At 33.4% G+C, this 15,751-nt stretch overlaps 1 protein-coding gene and 1 long non-coding RNA gene across 2 annotated transcripts in view; one reads left to right on the forward strand and one right to left on the reverse strand.

Annotated features, from left to right (window-relative positions):
• Window positions 1-15,751, reverse strand: part of LOC117781062 (zinc finger protein weckle) — a 46,794-nt gene that overhangs the window by 3,250 nt on the left and 27,793 nt on the right. The window contains exon 4 of the mRNA XM_034617783.1: window positions 14,719-14,781. The gene's annotated coding sequence lies outside the window, so the exon portion shown is untranslated. The remainder of the gene's footprint in view (window positions 1-14,718; window positions 14,782-15,751) is intronic.
• Window positions 6,688-15,009, forward strand: LOC117781063. The gene is made up of 3 exons (XR_004617141.1): window positions 6,688-7,461; window positions 8,774-8,891; window positions 14,896-15,009. It is a non-coding gene; the product is annotated as an uncharacterized LOC117781063 (long non-coding RNA).

Genomic DNA, 15,751 nt, shown 5'->3' on the forward strand with positions numbered 1-15,751 from the left:
AAATTCAGAGAACAAGGGAGTAAAATTGCTATGGATGTTATAAAAGGGAAAGGGAACATATAGAAGTTCGCTTTACTTATATGTGGTATTACTTGAATAAGTCGAGATATACAATAGTTTATTGACTTATTTATCAAATATGAAGGACAATAATTACAGCTGTTACTTAAAAAATAAGTTGAATGGTATATTGTGTTCGTTTGAACGTATGTAACAGGGAGAAGGAGGCATCTCCGACCCTATAAAGTATATATATTATTGATCAGCATCAACAGCCAAGTCGATATAGCCATGTAAGTCTGTCCGTCTGAGCGCCTGGATATAAGAGACCATAAGAGATAGAGCAACCAAATTATCACACGCAGATCCCAATGACGTTGGAGCAGGTCAGGTTTGTTTTCAATTTTTGTCACGCACTCTCCGCCCCCGCAAATCGCGAAAAACCACCACAAAATAATTCGGTAAAATAACGCTAACTATTTTTTTAATCCATTATCCCACTGAATCGCAGCAAGATCGGAGAAGTTGAACGGCAGCTACGGCGAATTAATGGTTTCAAAGTAATACAAGTAATTTTTTTAAAGTACTTTTATATATATTGAAATAAGTAACGGGTATCCTATGGTCGGGATCTCGACTTTAGCCTTTCCGACGAAATTTTATATGAAATTAAAATTTTAAAATAATAGAGTAAAGCAGAAGTAAGTAATTCAGAGCAGTTAATGAGGAGAAGTAACGCTTCGAATGTTAGACTCTGCTTTCATGTATAATATTTAAAACAAGTATGAAAATTGCATTTGAAAATAACCTAAGTAAAATATCAGGGATTACATTTTTTAGAGTCACAAACATTGCCTACCATAGCATTTCTTTTTCTATATTAAACAAGACTATTGGTTTATTTCCTACAATGGATAAATACATTTTATGCCATTTTATTCAATGAAAAAAAGTGAAAAAGTTTGAATGATTATTTTCAGAAATATATTAATGACAATAATGTAATTCATAATTTTATCCAATTTCAAAGTTTTAATAAACAATTTATTAACTTGAATTTTTTTTTTCTATACTTGCTTCACAATATTTTAGAGTTAAATTATATGCATTAAAATGTCATTAAAAAAAATGCAAAAACAAAGATCTGAATAGAAAACAAATCATCTGATAAGTTTAGTAGACATTAAGATAGACAATAGATAGATAGATTGAAAAGGCGGAGCTAAAGTAAGAAAATCAAATAAAAGATATATGTAGATTAGTGACGTCCAAAAGTATGATAAAGTAGGCTATAAAATACTTTTTCGTAGCACATGTGATAGGAAAAACTATTTTGATGTAGTTGAAATAGTTTCAACGAAAGATGTGGCTAGTATTACTAATTCAGTAATTTCATCTTGATATTTTTGTTAACTAATAAACGTAATAATAAACTAAAATAATAGATGTCATCTGAAATTGATATATCTTTATCATATTTATGTATTATTCTTCTTTTATTTACTCGTTTGACATTTATAAAGTTGGGCAGTCAAAAGAAACGTTGCTGACTTTTTGTCAATTAAGCTAATGACATCTGATAAAGCAACTGCTGTGCTATCAATAAAAACAAAGGAGAAATGTCATCAATGTGTAATGTTGACATTGCAAAGGGACAGCAAAAGCAGAAGCCGAAGTAGCAATGTTTGCAAAGAACTTTAGTTTGTCACACACGGCGTATGCGTGTTGTGTCTTTGAGAAAGAGCTTGAGTTTTGTCTTTAAAAGCAAGCAAAAAATCTGCGTGCAAGCCACAGAACTTTATTTAAATTTCGTTTTGATAGACATGCATATGGGGAGGAAGCTAGTTTGGGGGAAGGAAAAGCAACAGCTTTCATAAAACCCCCCACAATGCAGGGAAATAGTCCAAACAGGACTCCTTTGTGGAGGGTGTAGTGTATAAGATGAAAGTTGGAGTGGAATCAAATTACTCTCTTTTTGCCACAGCTGTCGACTCAGTAGCTACTGCGTTTTTTCTTTTAAGTATATATTCTTTTTCTGGTTTTGCTTTGGGTCTAATAAAAACACTTGACACCGAAACGAGGAAAGTTGCTTAAACAAAATACTTGAGCGAGTCTGGTAGAGGAAGAGAAATGGAATGAGTTTGACAGAATGAAGGAATGAGAATGTCCTATGGATTTCAGGTTTAAAGCAACTAAATGAATTGTAATGTACTGGCAAAAGTTTCCGTCAACAACACAACACCTGCTTAGCTCCAAAAGCATCCCTCAGTTGACGGAAAAACTATGGGAAAAACTCCGTAACAATGTACATTGTACAACTTGAACATAACTGAGCTGCTTTTCTTCGGCTTAACTACAAATTATTTCCATGGCAAAGCAATCAATGCTTTCGAAAAAAGGACAACACAGTTGGCCAAGGAAGCCAGAATATGAAAGGATGCAACAATAAAAGTAGCTACAAAGTGACAGCAAAAATGAAGGGAACTAACTGCTCTTCCCTCCTCGCTAAAAAATCCAAAAGCTTAGGGAGTCAGTTGCTATTTATAAAGGCAACTAAAATTGGATTAAATATAACAAATATTTGATAACAATGCCATATAAAAGAGCGTTGCAAATTTATAGAATTGCTTGAAAATCTGTAGGAAAATATTAATATAGATCTAGTCTCAACTAATGATGGATCCATTAGAAATCTTTGAATTCCCTTTGATTTATCTATTCGATTGTAAATTTAACATTTACATTAGTTAATATTTTTAATACCTGAATAAGGTTAAAATTATCGATCTCTTCATTTATAAAATTCTATAATTATTTTGACAACTAAAAAGTTTTCCGACAGCTCTTAGTTCTGAGTTCCATAGCATGCATTTAAGCATTATTTAATGCCAAAAAAACTAATTTTTGCTTTCTATAAATAAATCAACTGAAAACTTATTTTGTTCTAAATTATAATCTGATTTATAATTTGCATAGGATCAGCATTTATTTATTGTTTTTCCCAACTGTATAATTTAAACTTGGCTTTCACATTAAAATGCATAGCACAATTTTAAAGCCAACTTTATGCATTAAGTACTAATGGAACTGCATATCGGGTTGAAAATCAAGTCGGAAAAATCATCAATCGTCTACTTTTTCCGCTATTGGCCAAGTTCTGTCATTTAGCAGATGCCTGCCACAGTTTCCAAATCCCAAACTGTGTCAATCTATAGCGCATCCTTCACACTACTTCGTTCACTTCTTCTTCTTCTGCGTCTTTCACGAACTTGAAGCCAATGTCCAGGGCAAACATTTCACCGCCTTTGCCCAACAAAAAAAGGAATCACTGCTCCTAAAACGATTTAGGCCGCATCGTACTCACTAACACAAACACTGAAAACATTTTGGTTGCCATCAGTCGCAGTTGCCGCAAACGTGATGCTAGTTTCGCCGCACAAAACAAAAGCAGGAAATTTGGGGCGTGAAATTTCCCTCCCCCTTCCCTTTATCTAGCTCTTACAGTCCCATTGAATTGAAAAGAACAACTACAAAACGGCCAAAACTGTTAACGGTCGCTTTAAGCCGAAAACCCGAAAGCAGCTCAAAAATTGTTGTTCCGCTCGTAAAAATGAAAATGAAAATAGATAAAAAAAAAAAAAAACGCATACACACACATGAACTAAGAGAGCGACTTCATTTTGTAAATCAATTGAATTTTCAATTGTGTGTGCGTTCAACGCAACAACAACAAGCACAACAGCAAAAGGAAGAAGAAGGTAACATAAAAGTCAATGCGGGCTCAAATAAAGAAAACGACACTATTACCCAAGACTAGCAGCAGGACAATGACACAGGACACAGGACATGGGATATGGAACATGGAACAACAGCGAGCACAGATTTTGATTTTGGGTTAAGCTTTCTTTCGCTTTCTTTCACTTTCTATTTCTGTCTCTTTCTCTCGCTTTTTGCTGCATATCTCCTGCCAATTGCTGTGAAAATCGTTTCGTTTGTTGAGCTACTTTTTAAAAGAATTTTCGTTTTGCTTTTCTCTCTTTTTGTTATTATCAAATTTTATTTTCGTAAGAATTTCTGTATGGAATTGCATAAGCAAATTAAGCGGAATGCTCAAGTTGAAGATGTTGAAAAGGAGATTACCCACTCTTATTTTCTGGTTCGACTCACATTAAATTTTCCTTTCCTTAAGGTAAAAAAGGTAGTTCTTCTTGTCCCAACCTCTAACTATATTCCCTTCACTGTTTCTACTCTTATTACCTTTTTGCTATTCCCATTCTTATATTTTTAACTCACGATTTCAACAAGTTTACATTTTCCTACTTTTGTTTGAACTTTTTTTATTTATTTTTTATTGTTTAGTTCGACTTACATTAAGTTTTGTTTTCTTAGGGTAAGTTTGTTCTTTTTGTTCTAACTTCAAACGTATTATTGCATTTTGCAAATTTGGGTTCTCTGTTATTTACCTTTGTGTATTCAAAATATTTTACACATTCATATTCCTATATTTCTATATATTTCTTTACCTATAATTCTATTTATATTTCTATAGCTATTTATTATATTATCCTATATGCTTTTTACCTATTCAATTTATATATCATTGCAATTTAAATACCCCAGAGTACATACATTTAAATTTCTAATCAGAATTATTAAGATTTAATGTTTTGCTTTCTTAAATTTTAAGTTGGAGCTAAATTATTTCTAACTTCTTTGCTAGTCGTTTTAGCTTATTTATCGTATGATTGATAAGTTGTCGCTACCTGCATTCTTATCTATACAGAATTAGTTTAGCTATTCTTTATCTCTTCCGACTCCTACTTTCTTTATTACTCTCTTTTATGCTCACCTCCTACTGCCTATATCACTTCGTAAAAAAAAAGCCAGCTGTAACTGTGTCAATTATTTTGGGGGTCACACACACACACACACACACAACTAAACGCAGAGAGATCTGTTTCCGGTTGCATATGAAAATATTGTTTACCAGATTTCGTATTAATTGTAGAACCCATATATGGATTTGGGTGTAGGATTAGTTTATGCGGAATTTGAGGCATAAAAAAAACTTAAAATCCAAAGAAAACCCCGTTAACCGGCACGCGGTAAACACTACGACGCGTGGCGGGACGGGCAGCGTGTGGTGTCGAGGGGTATAACGAACAATAACCGAGGCAAGCCGAAGACAATTGACGGATTCAATATTCACTTGCAATCAAAGACCACTTTTCCTTGGATCTCTTGATACTTTTACTATTGCTATTTTCCAACAATTTATATTAAAAATAATTTAATTTATTTTTAGTTTTTTTGTTGTTGTATTTTGGATGTCGTTGTTTTTGTTGTTGCTTTCTTTGTCACACACAGCGCGCTCAGTTTCCTACAGGCTCGTTACATCCTGCCAAATCCCGAAATTGTACTAAATACGTACAAAACTTTTACGATTGGCCAAGGCTCAGTAACCGCCGCAGCGAGCAGTCCGCGTCCGTCTTTGTGTTTGTGTGTGTGTGTTCGAGTGTGTATGTGCCGAGTCGCAACGAGCGTAAATTGTCGCTCGTGAGTTCGGCATTTGCTGTGGTGAGTTTCGTTCTCAAAACGATGTCAAAACGAGTCACAGAGCTTACACTTTCAAAGAAGCTCAAAGCGAAAAAAGAGCAACAAAGCCAAAAACAGAGAAGGCGAGTGAAAGCTATTGAGTGCATTTAAACAACACTCGAGTTAGTGAGAGAATGGAACATTGCTCAAAATTTGCAATTAAAGAGAGTGTGAGCCGAGATACTGTTTAATATGACTGCAAATTATGCTCAAATGGCAAAGCGACTCGAAAGAGAGGCACATTTACATTTATATATTTTCTTTTGGTCACGCATCTTATAAATATTTCTAAGAGCCTAAAAGAATTTGTCAGTGTTCCTAAAATAAAAAAACCTTTAGATGCAGTGAATATATTAAATTAAATTGTATTTTTAACTGAATAAAAAGTCAAAAATAAATTTAAATGATTTTATTTTCTTATAAAAAGTATACCTGTTAATTTACAAATATTTTAATGTACTTAATCAAGCATTTAAATATGTAGAATAATTATACATTTTATTACAAACAACATTTGAACTAATTAACTCTCAATTGCAGCTCAGGACTCAACAAATCTAACTCCAACTGGCAACTCAAAACGGCTCTTATTAAAATTGCAAAGTTAAACCAAAGTTGCTATTCAAAGAGTCACTGAGTCGGAATAACCCCAAGTTTTTACTCAGTTCGCTCAAAGAGAAAAAATCATCTGAAATGAGTAGCAAATGCCAGTTTCAAAAGAGTAACTCTTTATATCAAATGTCACTCGAGTGCGAATTGAGCTAGAGAGCAACAAAGAGCTAGCGTAGCAAATCAATCCAAAAAAAAATGACTCATTACGCTACTCAAATCCAAACTGAAATTGACTCAAGAGCAGCGCCAAAGTTGCAACTCAGCAACTGCAAGTCCACTCAACTCACTCAAGCTGTAAAGAGAGCATTTCACAACAGACAGCTAAGAATTAAACACAAGGTAACTCAACTAAGCGAAACTCAACTCAACTCAGCCGAACTCAACAGCAAGGCTTTCGGCAAAGCGATGCGTTGCGACGCGTCGTTGCTTTCGGCTCGTCGTTCGTGTGTGGGTGAATTAACCGAAGCTGGCAATTCGCACAGGCTGAGGGCAACGCAGCGTCAGTCTCGACTGAAGCGGCGTGCTGTGTGTTAAAAGCGGCAGGTGCAAAAGCAACAAGAAAGCTGCGTCGGCTAATTGTATAGCATACTTTTTGGCGCGAGCATAAAATAAAATACGTTGTGGCGAGTATCGCCCGTAACTGAAGTTGAATGAATAAGAAATGTGAAATGTGACAGACACAATGACAGTTTAACATTTGCAACAACTACAACTACAGCAACAACAGAACAAACAGCTTAAAGAAGGAAAGACACAAAAACAAGAAAAATAAAACCAAAGCAGACGGTACAAGTTGTCCTGTTACTCGTCCTGCCTCGTCCTGTTGGCCCCAGGAGACATTTAACATAATAAAAACGAACGTGTGCGGCATTCGTTGCTGTTTTTGCCAAGTTTTTGTAACACTCTCTCTCGGTGTGTGTTCGTGTGTGTGTTGGTTTTGTTTAATGCTAATAACACACAGATACACACGCACACTTATACAGTGGCAAACGCACAGTTAGTAGAAACAATATTGCAAATGTGTGCGGCAAAGCAGTTGAAAAAAGTGTCGTAAATCGTTTAGACGGCAAACGTGGCAAGCGCCCAGGACACGGACATGGACACAAACGCAGATTGTAGGATCCGCAGGACGATATGTAAACGACAATGCCACCGTGGGAAAAACAAAAAAAAAATACATAAGCAACTGCGAAAGGAGCAACAGCAGCGCCGCAGGATGCTGTCGTTTGATAGCGAGTCCTTTGCTCATTTCATGTGAGTATAAATATCCTTCCCCTTATTTCAAGACAAAATGAACTTCATAACAATTTTTTTTTGCGAGCTCATTTTTATGAGGTTTTAACGTAAATTCGAATGTTTGAATTAGGCGTCTGAGTCCTTGTCCTTGTGCTTGTTGTCGTCCTTGTGCTTATCCTCGGCCCGCCACAGTTGTAGGCGTAATAAATTTTTATGTGCGATTTCAGTTGTTGTGTGGGAGTGTCGGTGTGTATGTGTGTATGTGCTCATTCATAAGGCCAATTAAAGTGCGTGGGCAGAAATCAAACTGATTAATTTGTCAAATTTATAAATAAAATGGAAGTTTTAGTGCCTATCGCCGTTGAGCTTGTGATTTAGTGGGGGATATTTATGCGATTTATGGCCGAGAGAAATTCATATTAAATTGGCTTTTTTAGCAAGTCGCGACTGGGAGATATTCTGCACAAATCTGTATTATTTTATGTGTTTGTAAGCTTGTGTTGAAAACGAGCTTTACAACTAGTCAAAATTTCTTAAAATGTTGCAATAATTCTGTGAGTATTTCTGAACTGAATGTCAAAAATATGTAAGACCTCATAGGAGAAAAGCTTCTTAAAAACGTATCCCAAAAATGTATCGGTTACATACTTTAGCACTACCTTTTGTTCATTTGTTGGATTACTGGGTATACTATAATTTTGACCAAAATGAAGCAAGCAAATGAATTTTCCATTCGATTTGTCCAAAGAAAATTTAAAAAAAAAGGAAATAAAAATATATATATTGCCTATCATATTGAAATTTGATGCGAATGTGAAAACGACAAACTAAAATTTTTGGTTCATTTTGAAAGCAAAAAATGCAAATGTCAAATGGCCACATCCATTCAACCAAATGAAAAGTCAAACAGAATTAGCTCTGACACACATTCTACTCAAAATATTTGCTAAAAATTTTGTAGAATATTTGTGGCTGGCCAAAAAAATGGAAGAAGCAAAAAGTAAAAGAATTTTAAAAATGTATTTATAACAGATTAAATTTCTAAAATTGAAATTTGCTTTAGAATTTATAAATACAATTTTTGTCAAGAAAAAAACGCTGTGCAGAATTTAATAAATTTAATTTTAAAAAATTATTTGTTATTTAAAAAGATTTCTAGATTTTAAATTGTATATATTTGTTTTTCTAAGCTTATATATTCTAAAAAAACGGTTTGAATTTAAGCCACTGTGCGAATTCAGATTAATTAAATTTACAGCTTTTTACGATAATAATAAGACTAAAAAATTATACTTGTATTTTTAATAATTTGTTTTCTCTTTTTTTTCAGGTTGAAAAACTTTTAAACACCAAATGTAGACTGAAAAATGTGTGGAGCTTGTAAGAAGCCTTTAAAATGATTGAAGAGAATGTTTAACAAATAAGTGAACAAATTAAATTAAAATGCGGTAAGTTTATGGAACTATAATAATTAAATTTATAAATTAAAAAAAATAATTTTTTTTCTTTGTAAGCCTTTTAAATTCAAAAGTCGTGATAACTCGAGTCGAATATCTTGTTGAATTAAATAAATCATTTTTTATACAAATATTGTTTTTATTATTAAAAATAGAAAATACGGTCTGAAATTTGTATTTAAGTATTATTTTATTAAATAAGTATAATAAATTAAAAATTAAAATTTATTTAAATGTTGTTTTGATATTAAAAGAATTCATAAACTTAGGTATAAATTTAATTTTAACTAACAGAAGAATTCCAATAAAATGTAAGAAGTATCCTTACATCAAAAATAAATAATTCATTACATCAAATTTGTATTATTTGATTCTACAACTCAAGTCTAGACCTAATGTATATGTTATCTAAGAGTTAATCCTTTCTTATTTATAAAAGTTTGAAAAAGTTCATTCTTTTGCAATTTTTTTTTAAATATGTACAAAGTCTTATATAAGATTTATCTTCGAATGTACAAATATTTCAATTTATTCAAAAAACGCACACTAAAATATTTTTTAGATTTTTGATTATTGAGAAAGCTGATCCTGAAAGAAACGTAATATTTTTACGTTTTATATATATATATATATATTTTAACTATTTTTCCTTCTGTTTCCTAACAAATAAACACAGTTAACATTTTAAATAAATCTTATGCTTTAGTTGCAAATATTTTTTTTTTTTTGTAGTTTTAGCTAAACAAATGTTGAACATTTTTTCCCATAAACCAGAAGTACACCTTTAAGACTTTTGCTTTTCAGACCAAATCGTTAGATATTAACATAACTTCTAGCGCTATCTAGGCATCTGAAGTTGTAAGTAGTATCCATAAACTGGCAATGGTTTCTTATAGTTGGCCCAAAGCTGTCGTAAAAGGCTCTTGTTGTTTCGCTATATAGCAACATTATGTTTGCTTTTTATAGTGCTTAATCCTTTTTAACTACATAGCGCACTCAGCAGCTGATCCTTTTGTTTTTCTGCTTCTGCTGGAAGAACAATCTGTCACTTTGTGATAATAATGAAAACTTTCGCTTCTTTCATGTGCAACAACACAAGAGTTAAATCGTAAAAATCTGTAAGCTGCGCAGTCAACGCAACAAGCAAATGCACTCAAAAAAAAAAAACAAATCTATAAAAAAAAATGTACAACAAAACGTGTCAGTGATAAGCAACAAGAGAGAATTTTTTCACATGCAACTTCTGTTGCAAGTTAACGCTCATCAAAAGGGTGGAATTTTGTGTAGTAGAGTCCTCACCGATACCATAAAAGTTTGGCACGTAGCTTTAAGCATTGGATGTTGCATACTTTTATGCGTCTAGTAAAAGTATTAATTTTTTGAGGTAACAACTCTTGGCCCGCATGCAAACACAGCTTCTCGAGTAGCTCGATTACCAATTTCATTCCCAGCTACCTTCAGCTCATTATGCATGCTTGTCCGCACGTTACTTTGAGCCAAAATGCCGGTACACACACACACAAACACACACTCGCACACTTGCACACACACCCATAGACGCTTTTAGCGACTTGCAGGCAAGTTTTAGCAATTTCATTTTCAATTGACTGTCGACCAGAACACGCAGCCAGTGCTGGCTAACCAACAGCAATTGAGCGTATGAAACGTCAAAAAAAAAGAAGAAAGGAAAAAGAAAGCCCTCACAAAAGTTTCACATACACATACACACACACACACTAAGAGGATACAAAAGACAGAAGAATCCTTTTCTTTCATTTTGTTCCCTTTTATAGTATTTGAGCTACTTATTTTATTTGAAGCAATGAAACGTGTGTGTTGCAGCATTTGCTATTTGCCTAAATATTTCCTGGGTTTTACAATGTGTCATGGGAAAGGGAGGAACGGAGTAAGAGGATGAAACTGAAAGTTTTCTGCGAAATTACGCAGGGCAGACACGCACAATTCATTTGCAAATAGAACAGTTTAATTTGTTGCCTTTGTGCCAACCGATATCCTTTTGGCCCCTAAAGTTACAACTGCAAATGTGTGGACAATAGCATATGCAGTGAGAGTGAGTGAGAAGGGGAAGGGAGGGGTGAGAACAGCTACCCGCATATAACAAACACACTCTCACAAATTCGGGTAGATGAGATTACTTTATGAACAGATAGCCATATGGATGTCAAACAGATGAAAAACAAAGCCCCATTCGATATGCTTACAGTAATTATCCCCTTTCTTTACATTTCTCTTTCCTGTCTTACCTATCAATTGACTGTTTGCAATGAAATTGTCCCGACAGTCTAGACACTTGAAAAGCTGCCTCAATTTTGCATTGGCACGTAACAAACATCTAACGACTAATGGTCAAATCATAGATTCCAGTTACGAAAACTTCTGGATACGTCGTACGTATGTGGCCAAAAGATTTGACAGCACTTGACAAATGAGCTAGGCCACAGAAAGTGTCTGACCAAAAAGGCAAGGCAAGTGGACATGGACATGGATATGCAAATGTACTTAAATCACTTTAGGGCGGATCATTTGTCTTATCCATACGCAAATTGTTGAGGACATTTTCTGTAAAATTATTCCAGTTCAATTTAATTAAACAATAATTATATTTCAAATACGAAAACCAACAGTTTTATCATTATTCAGCTAAATTAAACAATGATTAGAATTCTAATAAAAGCAAGCAGTTTTAGCATTAATTAGCAAGCGCTTAAACTATTCAGGAATAATAAGCGAAATCCAACAAACGTTTCAGAAGATTTAAAATAGAGGAAGAGCTTTCGTTTTTTTTCGCAGTAAAAAAAATTAGTAATAAAATATTTGTGAATATAATTGAATTCGATTACTTATTTACAAAAAAAAGCCGTACTAAGATTAAGTTCGAAAGAATCCGAATTAAATATTTTTGATACTTAAAATAAATACTTGATATAAGTACGAATTACTGAAAATAAGTATAAAAATTTTTTAACCAAATACTAACATTCATAATATAAGAACAAAGAATCTTGAAATAAGAAAAGCTCTTTAATTACTAGAAATGAGTACGAAAATTCCTAATTTGAGATCGGGACACAGGCTCAACTTATTAATTCTTAGCTAATTTTTGCGGTTGTTTGCTTACAATTCTCAACTGGATCTTACATGCCAGAAATGAGAAGTAGTTTGACGGGCACTCAGAACTTAAGACTATAAAAGAATATTTTCTGTAGTCAGTGCTCACTTGCTTTCACACTAACTGAAAGCTTTTAACACCCACGCTTATGATTTGGATATTTTAATTAGGTAGCATGAGGTGATACCAATTTCTAGAAAAATTTATGGACGTAAATCAAGTGTACACGATTTTGATTTAGGTCAGCAGTATACTTAAATTAAGAATCATGTTTATGTTCATTTTTAAACAGAAGTAGCAGTAATTTTAAGTACCAAATACTTGATTTTCTCCCTTTGTGTAGCAGAAAATCAAACCGAAACAATCATCGGTCCCAGAGTCGGTTCCAGAACGTCCCGAAACAACTATTTCGGTTAAAGGTTCTATTTTGGTTTATTCTTTTCGATTCCGGTATTAATGCCGGTACAGCACTCAAATTTAAAAAAAAATTGAATGTTATAAAACAAAAATATATTAACAAATTGAGACTATAGGAGATAAAGTAACCAAATTTGCCATTTATACATTTTTCTCTACAATTTGATATTATTCCATTTTTTTTTTAAAGAAATCAAAATTTGATGATATTTAAAATTCATTTGATGATTTAAGTATGACTTTTTTTAATCCGAAGTCTCAAATAATTGCGTAATATTAAAAAACCACAAAATTTATGTAATCACTTTTTTTTCGAACCGAACCGTTTATTTTAAAAAGCGGTTCGGTTTAGGTTCGGGCTCGCAAAGTAACTAATTTCAAGGGTTCGGTTCATGATCCGGTTCAGGCTGCCAAAAAACCCGAACCGAACCGGTTCGTCGGGGTTCGGTTCAGAACCGGTTTGCAGCCCTCAGAAAACAACAAACATTTTTGAAAAAAAATTATAAGAAAAATAATTTATTTCGGTTACGGTTCCGGTTCCGGTACTCAAAAGGTATTATACTCTGGCTTATATTGAATTTTTTCTTGTAGAGCCATGACATCTATCTTAAAATACAACAATTCAATTTACTCATACTTTTTAAAATTATTGAAAATGGGCATAAGAGATAAAATTGATTTGTAAAAATGGATGTAAAATTTTCGACTGTACATGGGCCATTTAAGCCTGAAGAATGTTTTTGGCAGTAAAATAATAAGACATAAGACATGTAAGTTGCTGGAAAAGTGTTTGGAATATAATATCATAAATATTCTTGATCATTACTAACAGTCGAGTTGATTTAGATATATCCCTCTCCGTCCAGCCGTCCAGTCAAAGCATTTGTGCTTGGACTACATTTGGAAATTTCTGTATTCCAGAAGTAGATCAAGTATCATTTCAGCTTTGGAGTCCGCACACCTTTCCTTCACAAATCGAAAAGAACCAATTCAAATTCTAAAGCAACAATTCTCTTCAAAAGAAAAAAAGAAATTTTGTAAATGCATGTGACTTAATTTGTGCTTAACGATCCGACAATGCAAATACTATACAAAGTACCTCGACAAAATATATACTCTGAAATAAATAACAAAACAAATTTAAGCCTTATGAAAACTTACCACGCTCACGCAGACAACCGAGAGACAGGGCCTTTAAATTATTAGAATATCTAAAGAAGATGTCCTAATAGTCCCAACATCAGCAGGAACTTAATTAATAGCCTATTTCCACGACAGCACATTTGGCAAACTCGACGCCATTTTCATCATTCGGCCCGAATGTGGACTTTATTTCCGTACAAAATCCAAATGATCATTTTGATCATGATCATACATAATGAATGATACGATTTTTTGCCATTCACCCCGGCAAATTTCAGTATTTTTTTTATCGAACACGCGATGTTTATCGATAATCTTGTGAAAAAAGCAATTAACACTTAAACCAGCTGTTTTGTTTAATGAATAATAAGTAAACATAAATTTTGCGCATTCTGACGCATTCAAATGTGATAAAATGTGGCAAATGTGAGTGGTCGTGGAAATAGCCTATAAATAATCAGCAAAATATTGAAATTTTTTAAAAAGTCTGTTAGAACTTGGAGATTTGGTATTAATCAATGGATCAATGAATAAGGATCAATATTTACATATTTTAAACGATCACGAGCTAACATTAAGTCAAATAGAATGCCAAAAGGATTTGAATAAATATGTTTCAGCGATTATATCCTACTTAGTTTTGAACATTTCTCTTTCAAAATTAACGTGACTTTAATTCACCATATAATCAGACGTACCAAAATTTAACAGATGAATATTATCAAATTTAAGATTAATTTCTGTCCATTTTATATCTCTCCGATATTTATCAGATATTGGGCTTAGAGTATAAAGCAGTATAAACAAGTTAAGCCTAATCACATTTACTAAAGCTCTTCCTCAAAATCAGTAACGATAAAGTCAAACACAACTAACTTAACAAGGCCATAAGAGTGCTTATTTCTTCCCAAAACGTCAGTTAAACATTTTATGTAATCATTTTAATAACTGTGAAAATCACAAACTCCATAGCGTAAACATTGTTATTACATGTTGTTTATTAAAATGTTTATTATTACCTAAAATAGAATATTAAAAACTGCATATCTTTATTGTGCAATATTTTTATAAATGCTTGTTGTTACGAGTTCTTTAGTATTTAGTCAGTAATTAAAAGTTTCTACTCACGTTATTAAATTTCGCCATTATATCGCTCTCTTGTGTTTTTCTTCTAACTTACGAGTTGATTAGCTAGAAAAAGAAATAAAATAAGAGAATATTCGATTATCTTTAAGGTCGACAAATATTTATAATAAACAAACTCAATGCTAACAATAAGTTCTCATTTCTTTATATCTTTTGCAGTTCTCGAGTTGGAAATCTTTTTTGGATGCAAGGCCTCTTCAAATATATTGTTATTTATTTCTTGAAAAATTGTTATATGCCACAACAATAAATATAAAAATATTGCTATAAATAAACCAATTTTCCATCAAAGCTGCCAGTCAATAAAAAAAAATGAAAAAAATAATCGAGTTACTTGTTGGAGGGTTTGGGAGAAAATGGGGGAACAGTGGAAAAAGACGGGTCAGGTCGAGGCATGCAGCGGCATTTATGGGCACAAAATGATTGTTATTATACCTTCTTATTATTATTATTGTTATCAAAGCCAATGTCAAGACCTGGCAAAGACGCTCAGCAGGACGGCATAGAAGGGAAACGGGCGCCAAGGCAAAGGAACGTGCACCGCATAAGGAGGTACCCCCCGCCATTCACCTCACTCCTCACCACAACACAGAGAGGGCTACCCTGCTTGCAGAGCCCACCTACTCGTACTTATATTGTCGTGTGGAAAAATTTATGTTTTGTTTGTTTATTTGTTTATGCAGTGCTTTGTGAACTGTGTCCCTTTGATTGTACACATACGGCATATCGCAGTAGCTCATGCAAATTTATACACCTGCCCAGGCGCCATAATAAATATTCACCGAAAAATATCTCATTTCAGCGCCTTTTGTCTACCTTTTTTTCGCTGGCTTGTCACGTGTCGCCATCATTACCGCACGTAGCGCCGTTATTTATACAAAATATATATCGTTTATACCGAAAACCAACCTACCTCCCACCCTACCACACTCCACAAAAAGAAAAACAAAACAAAAAGTAAGGAGAGAATTGTCAGAGATTAAATACCCTTGATACTTTATTCACTTCAAATTTA

The sequence above is a fragment of the Drosophila innubila genome (genome assembly GCF_004354385.1).
Source record: "Drosophila innubila isolate TH190305 chromosome 2L unlocalized genomic scaffold, UK_Dinn_1.0 4_B_2L, whole genome shotgun sequence".
Classification (NCBI taxonomy): Eukaryota; Metazoa; Arthropoda; class Insecta; order Diptera; family Drosophilidae; genus Drosophila; species Drosophila innubila.